The sequence below is a fragment of the Vigna unguiculata genome, chromosome 9 (genome assembly GCF_037176805.1).
Source record: "Vigna unguiculata cultivar grain cowpea cultivar isolate G323 ecotype 2 chromosome 9, ASM3717680v1, whole genome shotgun sequence".
NCBI classification, from domain to species: domain Eukaryota; kingdom Viridiplantae; phylum Streptophyta; class Magnoliopsida; order Fabales; family Fabaceae; genus Vigna; species Vigna unguiculata.
In genome coordinates this window covers 14,541,339-14,555,867 of record NC_140800.1, presented here as the reverse complement: position 1 = coordinate 14,555,867, position 14,529 = coordinate 14,541,339, and positions in this window count along the sequence as shown.

The window sequence follows — 14,529 nt, the reverse complement described above, 5'->3', positions numbered from 1 at the left end:
TTACCTACTAGCATTGTTCCAATTGTAACTAGAATGGTGAAGCTCCCAAGGTCCTTGGATTTCTGAGGTAATGATTTCTAAATTATGGCACTGCACCCTACTTTAAGCTCCACTGTTTCTTCAGAAAATCTCCTTTAAGCTCTTTCATAAATTTTACAAAAGTTGGCATCTACTCCATAGCCTCCACAAAAGGAATATTAATCTATAGTCGCTTGAAAATGTCCATGAACCATGTAAATTCCTTTTCCTTGTCCTTTTTGGAAGGATTTTGAGGGTATGATAGGTTTTTCTACTGTTACCTATTTCTCACCTTTCTCTCTCTTTTTCTCCTCATTCTTATTTTTTTCTTCTTTTTCTGTCATTGTTTTATGTACATACTCACTTTTTTTTTCTTCCTCTCCCTCACATGCATTTTTTTTTCCTTTTCATTTTCTATTTCCTCCAAGACTTCCTTCTCCACGACTAGGTTGTCTCCAATCCCTCTTCCCACAATTTTACCACTCCTTGTAGAAATTGATTTACAATGCTAATTGGGATTAGTCTAAGTGTTGGCTGAAAAATGATGTAAGACCCAAGAAATTTATTTAATTAAATAAATAATTAATTAATAAATGTGAGTAGTGGGAGCCTTTATGTAATTTAATGCTAGCTTTTATGACGTGGAATAGTACTAGCTGAAGTGGTTGAGAGTATTTAGACAAGTTGAAAGGACTTGGGTTCGAGTCTTATATATGCCATTTGTATGTTATTTTAATTATTTATTATTTTAATAATAAACGCTTGAACATGACAATACAATGCTAGATTTATAGGAATTATCATGAATCATGAATTTGTTGAATTGGTTTTGCACTTTAATTATAATTGTGTGGTCATGCGTTCAAACCTTTTTGAACACGGGACTTTTAGTCATACACCTACCTTGTGTACTGAAAAAGAGAGCTACGAGTGGATTTAGAAGCCTATTGACATGTGGAAAAGGGGAAGGAGACAAGAAGTAGGTTTTCCTATCATCAAGGTTTACAAGAATGGCAATTGGAAGCACGAAATCCAGGTTAAGGGAGCTGCTTTGTTTGTTTATGTTAAAATCTATAATTTTTATGGTATGTTGTATGATTTAGATGCCATTCTACAGTAATTTTCCACTATCTTCGAGTTTTTGGAAATTTTCTAGAAACCGCCTAGCAGCTTTGAAGGCCCGCCAAGCGATGCTTAAATGTTGCACCCATTTCTGGGTTTTTGAGATGAACCACCTAGCTACAAGGAGAGATTCCGCCAGGCGACATGAGTACCTAATTCGTTTCAGGGTTTTTATGAAATCTATGATGGTTGGACCTTGGGTAATGTTTCTAGGCATAACATGAATGTATAAAATTTTGAGATTGATAATTATTGCTACATTTGTATGAGTTTGGTGATTGATTGGGAAGCATCAAGCATGAAGGGGTCATGTTGGGTTTGGGGTCAAATTGTTAATATGATTTTAGCGGTTAATCATGACGAAATTTAGATGGCATGAGTTCATGGGATGAATATGCATGGGAAAAATCTGAATTTACTGTGATTTATGCGCTTGATTGACTGAAATAAAATTTGGGGGGTTTAGGGTTCATCACGGGTACGAGAAAAATCTTGGATCTACCCAAAATATGATGTGCCGCCTGGTGGCAAGTATGCATCGCTAGGCGATAGACGCTACAATAGTGGCAATTGCATTTTGTGATTGTTCGTTCGCGTTTTGGGATTTTGTGAGGGTGAGGCTAAATCCTTCATGTGATAATTATATAAAATAAACCAATTATAATTGATGGAGGTTTAAAAATGATTTAATGGTCATGGAAAGTTGGTAGAAACTTGAGTTGTGTGTAGTACATTAGAAGTAAAGGAGGTTAAGTAATACTGGTTGTCAATGAGTCGTATTAAGTACGATTGAGATATTTGTGATAATGTGATAATGCAGCTTATTGTTAAACTCATGATTTTTAATGTGTGTAAATTTATATATACAATTGATCCTACTTAAGAGAAGCCAGGGGTAAAATTATGAATGCAAATATGTATGCTTATATGACTTTGAACGTGTATGTAATGGCAATTGTGTTGTCTGCTAAAAGTTATATACATAAACATGTAATTTGAATGTGAAGTTGAATTGTGGGGAGTGTGGTAACTTGTTTTGGGGTGCTAAACGAGCAATGGGTCGTTATTGGTATTGCACCTGGCGGCACAATGGTGGCTGCCAAACAATAGGAGCACCAAGGAAGTCCCTAGAGGGTGTGGCGCTCGGCGGTGAGGACTGAACTGCTAGGCTATAGCCATTAAGACAATGGCTCTGTTTTTGTCTGGCACTTGGTAGCTAGAGGGTTCCACCCGGCGGTGTTCGCTGGTATTTCGTCTAGCAGCGCTTAAGCAGCACCAGGCGATAACGTAGGGAGTAATGTGTTCTATTGGTTTATGTTTTGTGTGTTTGTGATGTTGGGCTTGGACCAGGAGATGCTTGGTTGTGTCATGAGCGGGTAGGTTCTTGGTTGGTAGTGAACACGTGATAATGAGTGGGGAGGTTCATATTATGATGCTCTCGTGTGAGGATACGAGCGGGGAGGTTCTTATGTTCCATGCTCAAACTTGAAGGTTGCTATGAGCGGGGATGTTCGTAGTTGTTGGATCACGTGTGTTAAACTACGAGCTGGGAGGTCCGTAGAGTTGGACTACGAGCAGGGAGGTTCGTAGAGATAGGACCACGAGCGGGCAGGTTCGTGGAAGCATGTATATCATGGGTCCATGGTAAAGTACTTTCTTGTGTGCTTTGGATGTGCGTGGCCTACAAGGCTTTGGTGATTCCTTAAAGATCGACTTGCTGGAATGTTCCTTGAGTTATGGCACAGAACGTATCCCTTGAGTTGTGGCTTGGGATAGGGGTTAAACACATTGCATTCCTTAAGTTGTGTCTTGAAATGGCGTATCTTGAGTTGTGGCTCAGGATGGTGGATGCACACAAGGAATCCTTGAGTTGTGTTTCGGATTGGCGAGTGTTGCCAGTGTGCGTGTGCAAGTTGTTGCTCGTATGGATGGGTCCAAAAGATTGCCCTCCTCGGTAGTTAACTGACGAGTTTGGTAGTCTTGTGACATTACGAACTATGTTCGTATTGGGAACTCCACCTAGTGTTACAGAGTGTGGTCCGTAGTAGGTTCTCGCACGTGTTCTACAAGTTGTGGCTAGTAGGTGTGACTGTAAGAGTATCTTGAGGTATTCATCTAAAGACGTAGATCATGGATAACATGGTGGTGGCCATGTGGCTTATTATCAAAGGATAGAGTTCCTTTGATGAGTGTATATTTCTATATATATTTGAATTATTATATGTTATTATTAGCTCATCCTATTTGCTTGTGTTTAGCGATGATAGTGTATGCGTTACATAGGAGCAGATGATGTTGCAGGTGGATCTAGTGAGCCATAGAGACGAAGTAGGGATAGCATGGGAAAAGCTTTAATTGGAGTTTATTCATTATTGTCATTTATGAACTTTGCGCCAGGTTGCATTCAGATCCACTGTCTCAGGGTCTATCGCTAGGCGTCGCACATTCCAGGGATGTCCCTAATGATCCTATCGCCTGGCGGCCTCCCTCGTGCCGCCTGACGCCACACTAGTAATTGTGATTTTACTGGTTTAGCACCCCAACGCAGTGCCTACGCCCTATAACTTATTCAAAATGCACCTTTAATTCACCGTACATGATTCACAATGCCTTAAACATATCAATGCTTCAGTCTCGGTTACACATCCATTTTATTCATCCAATTAGAATTAGATCAAAATTGAAACTTGGCAAACAGCTACAACCATAGGCTACCTACAACTTATGACAGAACCAAATTCTTACCTCAATCTCAGTTACCAAATTCAGCTCATTACCAAATCCTATACTTAGCCAATTTTAATATATCTTTTCATCATGCAATTACTATACCTAAATTCACCAAACTCTATAAACACGGGAACCAACATTTCTAATTTAGTTATCCTCCTTTTTCCCATTTTCCCTGTTTTAGATTATTAAACCATTATCAAGGATTCATTACCAATCTCTACATTAATTTACCGTAAGCACACCATCCCATTCCATGCATATCCTAATTCATCACTAAGCCCTATTCAATTACCTTTATCTCCTTGTCACACATAATTACCTTTCAACCCAACTCATTGGTATCTCTCTCTCAACCATCCAATCAAATTTCTAGAACCATACCTGTTCACCGCAATTGCTTGGCGGCCAATAAAATGTCGTTAGGCGGCACATCAATACCTAGGTATAACCCAGGTTTTTCTACGCCTGCGAACACCAATATTTTCACCTTCAAATCCAGTCATTCATAAACGAACCAATAGTTCACGATTTTATCAATTTCCTTATGCATACTCAACCAGTAACATCATACTAACCCAACCAAATCGTAATTGACTCTTATATCCCAATGTCAGATTCATTCATCAATCCTTTTTAACATGAACTCTTCATGTTTTACATTCCCAATTTAATTCGCAAGCATCTCAATAATAGTAATAATATAGCTAAACATTTACACAAACATAGCAATGTGACTGGAAAATCACCATCTCACCAAAATCTACAAAACACAAAGAGAATGAGAACAATCATCGCACATCATCTGGCGGGTCCACTTCACTGTCAGGCGGTTCATAGCAGAACCTAGAAAATAGGGTCAAAAGTATGTGTCGCCTAGTGGCACGCTCATTACCGCTAGGCAATTTCTGGGTAGAAGCCCAGAAACTTACAAAAAACAACTAAAAAGAGATTGTTTTCATGCAATTGAGTCACAGCAAGGCACAATACATTATACAAGAATTAAACATATGAAAGTAGCTCCCCTTACCTAGATAATTCTTGCTCAATTTGGAAGAATTAGAACTTTTCTTACACAACCACTATTCCAGCCCTTGTCTCCTCTCCAATGGACTCTATCTCCTGAATTCTCACTCAAATCAACCTTCAGAACTGCCTTTCCACACTGCCAATTCAGGTTCTCCTTTGTTCTCTCACGTCCTCCCTCTTTCCTCTCCAAAAACTACCTTAATTAGGTTTAATTGCGACCAAAACCAAAAATGCTATTAAGTTTTGTGTTAATGGCCATTCAAAGACCATTATTGGTTGCCTTCCCTGCCCACTAGGCTGCCCTTTTTGCGGCTAGGGTTTCTCTGCCCTTTCACATTCATGCTAAAAAAGAATTTCGGCAAAAAGAAAGTTTAATTCGTTCTTAACAAGGTTTGAACATACAACCATTCAATTACAAAGCAAGAGAACAACCAATTCATGTTTCGTGCTAATTCCTATAAATCTAGGATTACATTACTACTCCTCATGATCAATCATAGTAAAAACAAATACACAATTCAAAATTAATACACAATTTGGCATACAAATAGAACTTGAACCCAAATCCTCTCAACACACTAAGTACTATCAACCATTTGAGCTAATACTTTTCCACATCATAAAGACTAATAATTAATGTCATAAAGACTTCCATTACCGCATTTATTCAATAATTATTTATTTAATTATTTGAATTCCTCGAGGCTTACAATCTACATTCATCATTGTTCCATCAACTACTACATCTAAAATCATCTTGGTATCAGGCCTGAGACCATTGCAAAATATATTTAGCTGAGAAATATCTTCAAATCCATGATTTGGGCATCTCCTAAATAAGGAATTAAAGCGTTCCCAAGCATAGAATAGGTCATCTGGTCGTTGCCTAAAAGTGGAAATATTAGCTTTTGCTTTCATGTAACAAGAATGTGGAAAAAATTAATTCAATAATTTCTCCTCTACATCATTCTAATTGTTCAAACTTTGATTTGGATGCGACTTAAGTCATTCCTTTGATTTCCCTGCCAATGGAAAAGGAAACAAATTCATATATACATGGTCAAGTTCTCCTTCTTGAAAACCCATGGTTCCTATTGATAAGTCATTATTTTCCTCCATTCCACTAACCTTTGTTTACCCATTTGATAGTTGTTCAGTGCTTAATTATTTATCCTTAGTGTGTTTTCATCTGTTGGGCTTTATTGGGCCACTGTTCCGAATTTAGGTTAATTTCACATTATTTGGCCTAATTTTCGTTTTTAATTATTTTTAGGTATTTGCGTGAAGCAATTTTAGAGCTTGGACATTAATATTCAATTGAAGAGAGTTGACACATCATTTTCACATCATTTCCACGTCATTTCCACGTCATCTAAGTGAATGGGCCAACATTTGAGGCCCAATAGTGGCATTTTTGTAATTTTGCACCAGTAATGACATTTTTGTAAATAGTAGTGGCAGAGTTTATTTGACCACGAGAATTTTAGGTCATCTGAGCATGCAGCCACACTTCATCTCTTCCAACCTCCATTTTCACATTTTCAAGCTTTGGTGTGTGTCCATGGATGGAGGTGCTTTCTTCGGTTTTTATGTTTATGCACTAGTTTTTACCATTTCTATGCACATTTGATAGCACCCAATGTGGGATTTACGTTTTGAATTCATTTGGTAGTTTGGGCATCTCATTTTTTGGATTGTATTGACTTGGAACAACACCCATTGATGGAGTTTTTAGTTTTTATACAACAACGTTTTTCGTTCAATTGAAGCTTTAAAATTTCTCTTTCGCTCTTGATTTGCGTTTGAACAATTTGTAGGTTAGGGTTTGATGTTCTGTTTTGGTGAATTAGGTTTTGAAGTGTTTAATTGCCCCATTTCCATGTCTAGCTAAGCTTTTTACATTGATTGATTCCTTGATGAAATTGAAATGAAATCATGAGATTGTTGGTCGTTTTTTGGTTGTATTTGAAATTGCATCTATTTCAGATTGCGTTTTGATGATAAATACATTTTTGATGCATGCTTAATCTCAAATTTGTGTTTTGTGCACATTAATGGCTCGTATTCATGCTTAATGTTTATGGGTTCTGTCACAACTTGCTTCAATTTATGGGTGTTAACTACTTGAAATTTGTTGTGCTTAGTGACATAATGAATCCATGGTAATTTTCGCTTAGTTAATTACTTAGGGTTCATGAGAGCAAATACGAATAGAACAATTAATTTGGTAATCTGTGATTGGTGGACTATTAATTGAATCAAGGAATCATTGTGTTTTCATATAACTGTTAAACTTCTATGCATTGCGAATTAAATTTTTGTCTTAAAACTGAATCTGCCAACCCCCCTGTGTTATACTGTTGTGTTCATCTGGAAATTGAAGCTTTGGATGAAAATATTGGTCGTTGGGAGACGACTTGGTTCAACGTTCGCATACTGGGACTTGGTTCTGGTAGCTACGGTGCTTGTTTTGACTTGAAATTTTTCCCCCACTTCTAAGACCTTGAACTTGATGGGGAAACTGGCTGGAGCAGCTGTTATGGTGTGAGTTGAGAGATTCAAAAAAAAATTGGACTGTTTTTTAGTCAAACTTCAAAGGACCATAACTTTTGCTCTGGATATTGGAATCAGCATTATTTTATATGCATTTGGGGTAGAATTTAATTTCCTACCTTTTCTAAATTGGCTTTTCCAGTTATCAAACTCAGATTCTCCAAAAAATTCTGTTTTCTAACTTTCATCAATGTTTTTTGTGATTTTTCTTCATTTTTCCACATTTGAAAAAATTTTAAAAATACTTGCACTTTGAGTTTTGAGCTGATTTTTTTGTGGTACTGTTTGATCACTCAAAGGACAATCCTATCAATTTTCAAGTCATTTGAAGTTCGTTTGAGTATACTTATAGTTTTACCCTTTGTTATATCAATACCACTAGAATTAATGTATTTTGGTGCATGACTAGGGAAACTAATGTGACCCCAACAAGCCCAAGTGCACCTTCAAGCCTCATTTCAAATGCAAGCCCACTTAAAGGCCCAATTACAAGATCAATGATGAAGAAGATTCAAAAGGGTCTCCCATTAGATGATCACAAATTCAACGGGCTTCACACATTATTTAAATGGACCAAAGAGATCACAAAGAATTGTAGAAGTGCATGTAAATCTAGTAGTGTAGATTTAAATTGGGCCATTGTTTGGGCTTTGCTTTCCAATAATACATAAGACATGAAAGGAACATAAGATGGGGTTCAAATTGGGCTCGACCCAATTCTCTTCATACATGGCCGAGATTATCAAGACAAGGAGGCTCATTTGCTTCATGGTTTGACTAAGGTTGGTCATCACATCTAAAGGATAAGAATCCTTCTTGTTCTTCAAGCCAAGATCCAAGGGGCATGACCTTTCCTCCTTCTCCAAGCTTGGTCTAAGGGTCAAGATCAAGGCCCACTCCATCCAATGGCTCTCCTTTCTCATGTGTAAATGGCTTCATATAAAAGCCAAAATTTCACTCATTTGTAGACAGTCTTGAAATTTTATGCAATAGATGCTAATTGAGTTGAGAGCACTCCTCCCTCTATTGCCTTTGAGAGTCACTCTTTCTAGAGATTTCCTCTCTCTACCTCTAGCCACCTTCCTTAGGCTAGCATAGATTAGGAAATCCTATCACCTCCTTCACTTTCCATAGCTTACAAGTGCCTTCAAAACTTGCCTCCATTCCTTCATCCAAGTTCTGCTGCCCATGGAGTTCTTCCCGCACCTTTGGAGCTCCACCATAATGGTATCAAAAGCCATCAAACCATGGTCTCTCACGGTTTGGTAAGGTTCTTTCCTAGTCTTGTGTTTCCTTCATTTTTTCGTCTTGTTCTCATCTTCTTCTCTTTCTATTTTGTTTTTCTCTTTCACATTAACCATTCATTGTCTATTACATTGTGTTTCTCCATTGTTTCCATGCAACTATGAGACTACAAGAGTGTTCTACACTCTATTTGTAGATTTCCTTGCTTGCTATGGTTCACATCATTTACTAGTTTTCCTTTACATTTCAGCACCATTTTATTGCTTCCATTGTGTTTCTTGTCATTTTTATTCGGTGATTCTTTTTTTCTTTTCAATTTCCACCATTCTAGTTGTGTTCTATGTCTTGTTCATGCTTTCTTTTACATGTTTCTTCAATTTTCCACCGTTTACAATCATTTTCTGCACTTGCTTGAGTGAAACCGTGCCAAACTCCACTCCAAAACGCAATGAAGCTTCATGTTATGCGTGTGGTTGTTTGAGTCAGCTTTCTTCACTGTTTTAATGCCATTTCACCTATTGGTTTGTTCCTAAGAGTGTCCTAAGATGTTTATCTTCATCTATGCTTTATTCTAGATCATAATCAAGCTCCAAATCGAATTGATTTGTCTATTGAACATCTTCCACTTTCACTCTGCTTTTGCTTCAGTTTTCAACCTTTTTTTCTCCACTACACACCTTTTGTTTGAGAAGTGTCACGAGTGACTCAGTGCACCAAATTTTAAACTGATTGTTGCTTCGAGAAGCTACGTCATAGATGAAAATTCTCCAACAAGAATCATTCAATTATGTTGAGAATTGAATTCTATACAAATTTTTTAGGTAGAGACAACTTTCTACGTTTTTCAGTGCCAATTTGCTGTTATTTTCACTTATGTCCTAACACACACTTTTCTTGTGTAATTTAACTGGAATGATTCATAGCACCGAATCACCTTCTGATTTTTGCCTAATTTTCTTAACATCTGGACGAAAAATTAGCAAAAAGAATCATTCAAATATGTCCAGTGCAAAAAATATGATAAATCTTCAAAGTTAAGGCATCTGTCAACATTTTCTGGTGCTGTTTTGCTTTAGAATTTTAGTGCTCTTGCTCTATACATTTGCTTGTTTATGTGTGTATTCCATATTTCCATCAATTGCTTTCATTTGGAGTGTCTTACTTCCCTCACATTGGCACACATGCAATGAATACCATAAGCATTTTATGAGCACTGCAGTTTCTGTTTTCGGTTTTTATTCCATTCTAGTTCGATTCTAAGATTCCTTTTGATGTGCTTTCTTTTATTTCAAGCCTTAATTTCTTGCTTGTCCTTGTTTTTGGCTATTCAATTCAGTCTTGTCAAATCATATTCAATGTGGTTTAGCCTTCTTATTAGCTTTTCTTGTATTATACATTTCAATTGGCAAGTAATGTTGGCTTCAATGCTCTTGATTGTGAATTAAGTGATTTTGTTTTCAAAATCGCTTGCTAGTCTAAGGTAGCATTTTAGGTGGTTGTTGAGAAGTAAAACTCTAGAGAGTGTGCTTGATTTCTTCCTCTCACCTTCACCATATTTTGGAAAGTTTTGAGCCATCAATTTCTTGCTTGAGTGAGACCTAACCAATGCTTTTGGCATAGTTTGTTTGTTGTTTTTGTTCATTATTTTGGTCAGGTTTTATTGCTGTTTGGTGTTGCATTTTGTGTCCACAAGGGGTCCAAATATTCCTCCAATTGGTGTATACTTCAAAGCCATCAACTAAGGCTTCTTTTGGCACCATAGTGCTCTTGGGAGTGTATCACTTTGCTGTCCAAAATTGTGGTGTTTAAGTTAGCCTCGGGAGTAGCTTCCAACACCAATTTCAACCATTTTTTTCTTGGGCATTGTGCCTTGTAATTGTTGCATCTTTTTAGTTTACTAGTTTTTCTACAATTTGGTCACTTATTTTGGTCAATTTGGAGCATCCTTTGTGCCTCATTATCTACTCAAAGTTCTCTAAAAGTTTGGTGCTCTCGGGTTGCACCTCTTTGCCTAAAATTTTGTGTACCAATTTTAACTCTATTTGAACTTGTAATTTTGGCCTACTTAGGTGTCTTGGGGAACCACAAGGTGTTCAATCTCATCTCCTAAGTAGAACCTTTATCCTCCATTAGTAATTCGCTTTTAGTTGTAAGTGTGTTGAAAGTTCTAAGTGCTTTCTCACCTTACATTAGGCCGTATAACTTATATTTAAGTTTTCACGTTGTTTAGTGGCTTAAAATTTTGAGACCAAACTTTCTACATATTTTTGGCCAATTAGGGGTCCGTCTTTAGTGTTTTGTAGATTTCTTTGTTCTTTGTTGACAACTAGTGTCTAGTGATTCTCATCATTTAGCACTTAGCCATTGTGTGAATTTCTTTCAAACTTGCCCAAGTGTGCCTTGGCTAGGATTGGCCTTGGTTATTAAGTGGTCTTTTTAGACTCACCTCGCCTACCTGGAGGTTCACTTGTGTTCTTAAAACTTTTATTCATATTTTGTCTCAATTGTTAGATCATGTCAATCATGAGCACTAGAAGGGCTACACGTGCAAGGGTCAAACCCAACAAAATTCACCACCACCCACACACCATAACACCAGTGCGGATGATGAGGGAGATGTTTCCCCTCGTATGCTTCACAAACTCACTAAAGGGGTGAGTGACATCAAGGATGAAATGGCTGCCATGCAAGCCAATTTGCACTTCATATATAAGCAATTAAGGAATTCTCCACACCCTCACCGTGCTTCTCCTAGATCTTCTTGACCCCCATCAAGACATCATCATGATCTTAGTGGCGAGAAGGAGGACTTACAATGCCCCTTTCCAAGGCAATGTCCTCACACTAAGAGACAAAGGCGTGTTCCTCCTCACCCCAAAGAAACAAGAATAGATTTGCCTCCTTTCCATGGAAAAGACAATGTTGAGACATATCTAGATTGGGTGGCAAAAGTTGAATAACTGTTTGACAGCCACGTGGTTGAGGAAGAGAGACGTGTCTCTCTTGCTGTCCTCAGCTTCCAAGGTCATGCCTTAAATTGGTGGACAACCCTTGTCCTCCAAAAGCAAAAAAAAGGCCTTTCCGAGATTGAATATTGGTTTGATCTCAAAGAGGCCCTCCATGCTCTCCATGTTCCTTCATACTACAAAAGAGAGTATATGGATAAACTCCAAAGGCTCCAGCAAAGAACCATGTCTGTGGAGGAATATAGGCAAAAGATGGAGTTGTACATCTTGAGGGCTGGGATAGATGAGGAAGAAGATCTAACCATTGCTAGGTTCTTAAGTGGTTGATAGAGGTCGTACCCCACCAAATTAAAACAGATAAAATGCAGTATATGAAATTGAACCAAGTCGTCTCCCAACGACCAATATTTTCATTCAAAGCTTCAATTTCCAGATGAACACAACAATAACACAAAGGGGGGAGGGTTTTGGCAGATTCACACAAAATTGCTAAATTCTAATAGAAACGATGAAACTTAATTAAACACAGAATTCAAAATGTACTGATTCCTTGATTCCACTTAAAATCCACCAATCACAGGTTACTAAATCAATTATCTTATCTAATTTACTCTCATGAAATCTGAATTAATCAACTATGCGAAAATTAACACAACTCCATTATGTCATTAAGCATAGCACACATCCTTCTTTCAATTTCACACACACATAGATTAAGCAACTGTGGTAGAACCCGAACTCACTAAGCATGACAAGGGTTCTGAAATTGTGGAAAACATGGACCCATGATTAAGCATTACAAATTCCATTTCATTCAAAGCTACGAAATTGAATAGGATGAAGAGAAAATAGGAATTGGAGTGCACTGCAAAACATCAACCTCATGGTTTCAATTTAGTTTCTTCAAGGAACCAATACGAAAAAACTTAGCTAGACATGGAAAATGGATCAATCAACCACTTCGAATCTGAAATAGAACATCAAACTCAAAAAACCTAACCTATGAATTCTGAAAACGACAAATTAAGAGCAAAAAGAGAGATTTCAAAGCTTCAATGAAATGTAAAACGGTGTTGTGATATATAAACACGAAAACCCCATTAATAGGTGCTGTTCTAAGTCTATAAAACCCACTAGCGCTAAGCATGAGCGCGAGGCCGAGTTCCTCACCCTACAGTAGGGGAACTTATAAGTGCAGGCCTATGTAGAGAGGTTTGAGTATCTCTCGAGGTTTTACTCACAGACATTAACTGAAGAATGGCGCTGCAAGAAGTTTGAAGGCGGCCTAAAACATGAACTGAGGCGCTTTATCGTGCCATTAAGAGTCAGGGAATTTCCCGTTTTGGTCGAGCAGGCCAAAAGTGTGGAACAGTTGGAGATGAGTCCTAGTCGGGTCAGCCGACCTCAGAAGAGTAGTGCAGAGGGCAGACAGCAGAAGAAGCCCTACAGTCGACCTACATCCTCATCACAGAAGTTGAGATGTTACAACTGCGAAGGACAACATTTGAAGAGGGATTGCACTAAACTAGCTGGGAGTGGAGGCAGCAGTATGAGCACTTGTAAGTGTTATGCGTGTGACCAGCTAGGACACTTTGCCAACAAGTTTCCTAATAAGAAGACCACCCCCGGATCTCAATCACAGCCACCATCTTCGGATAGGCCAAGAGCAGCAGGCCAGGTTTTTGCCATGACCAGCACTGAGGCCACCCGGTCAAGTAATTTCATCTTAGATTACTGTTTATTGTTTAATAACAATGTGTTAGTGCTTTTTGACTCAGGAGCTTTGCACTCTTCATATCCCATGATTGTGTGGAGAAACTGGGTTGTCTACTCATGACCTGGGATGCGAGTTGATAGTCTCGACACCAGCATCTGGACAGGTTTCAACAAATTCAGTCTGTATTGGATGCTTGGTGGAGGTAGAGGGCAGACGCTTCAAGGTGAACCTCATTTGCTTCCCTTGGAGGGATTGGAGGTTATATTGGGAATTGACTAGCTGTCTATCAACCACGTAGTGATTGATTGTGGGCGGCGCAAAATTGTATTCCAAGAAACTAAAGGGATAGAGTTGGTGACATCACAGGAGGTAGTAAAAGAGATGAAGCAAGGATCTACTTGCTTTGGTGATAGTGGCCCAAGAGAAGAAGATAAGCACTGAAGAGCATATCAGTAGAATACCAGTGGTAGATCAGTATGTCGACATATTTCGAAACGAGATACCCGAGTTGCCACCCAGCAGGGACATAGATTTCTCAATTGATCTAATCCCTGGAGCGGGTCTAGTGTCGGCAGCACCGTACAGTATGGCACCAGCAGAACTAGCAGAGTTGAAAAAGCAGATCGAGGATTTTCTAGAGAAGAAATTCATCTAACCCAGTGCATCATCGTGGGGAGTTTCGGTGTTACTAGTAAAGAAGAAGGATGGGAGTTCTCGGCTGTGCGTCGATTATCGACAGTTGAATAAATTGATGATAAATAACCAATACCCGCTGCCGAGGATTGATGGCTTGCTCGATCAGCTGAGAGGGGCAGGTGTGTTCTCTAAGATCGATTTAAGGTCTAACTACCATCAAATCTTAGTCAAGCTAGAGGACATTCAGAAGACAGCCTCCTGATCGAGATATGGGCATTATGAATATGTTGTGATGCAATTTGGAGTGACCAATGCTCCAACTGTCTTCATGGATTATATTAACCAAATCTTCCGCCCCTATCTGGATAAGTTTGTGATGGTGTTCATAAATGATATTCTCATCTATTCTCAGAATAAAGAGGAACACACAGATCACTTGAGAATTGTACTAGAAGTGCTGAGAGAACATCAGCTCTACGGTAAACTGTCCAAATGTGAATTCTGGTTGGAAAA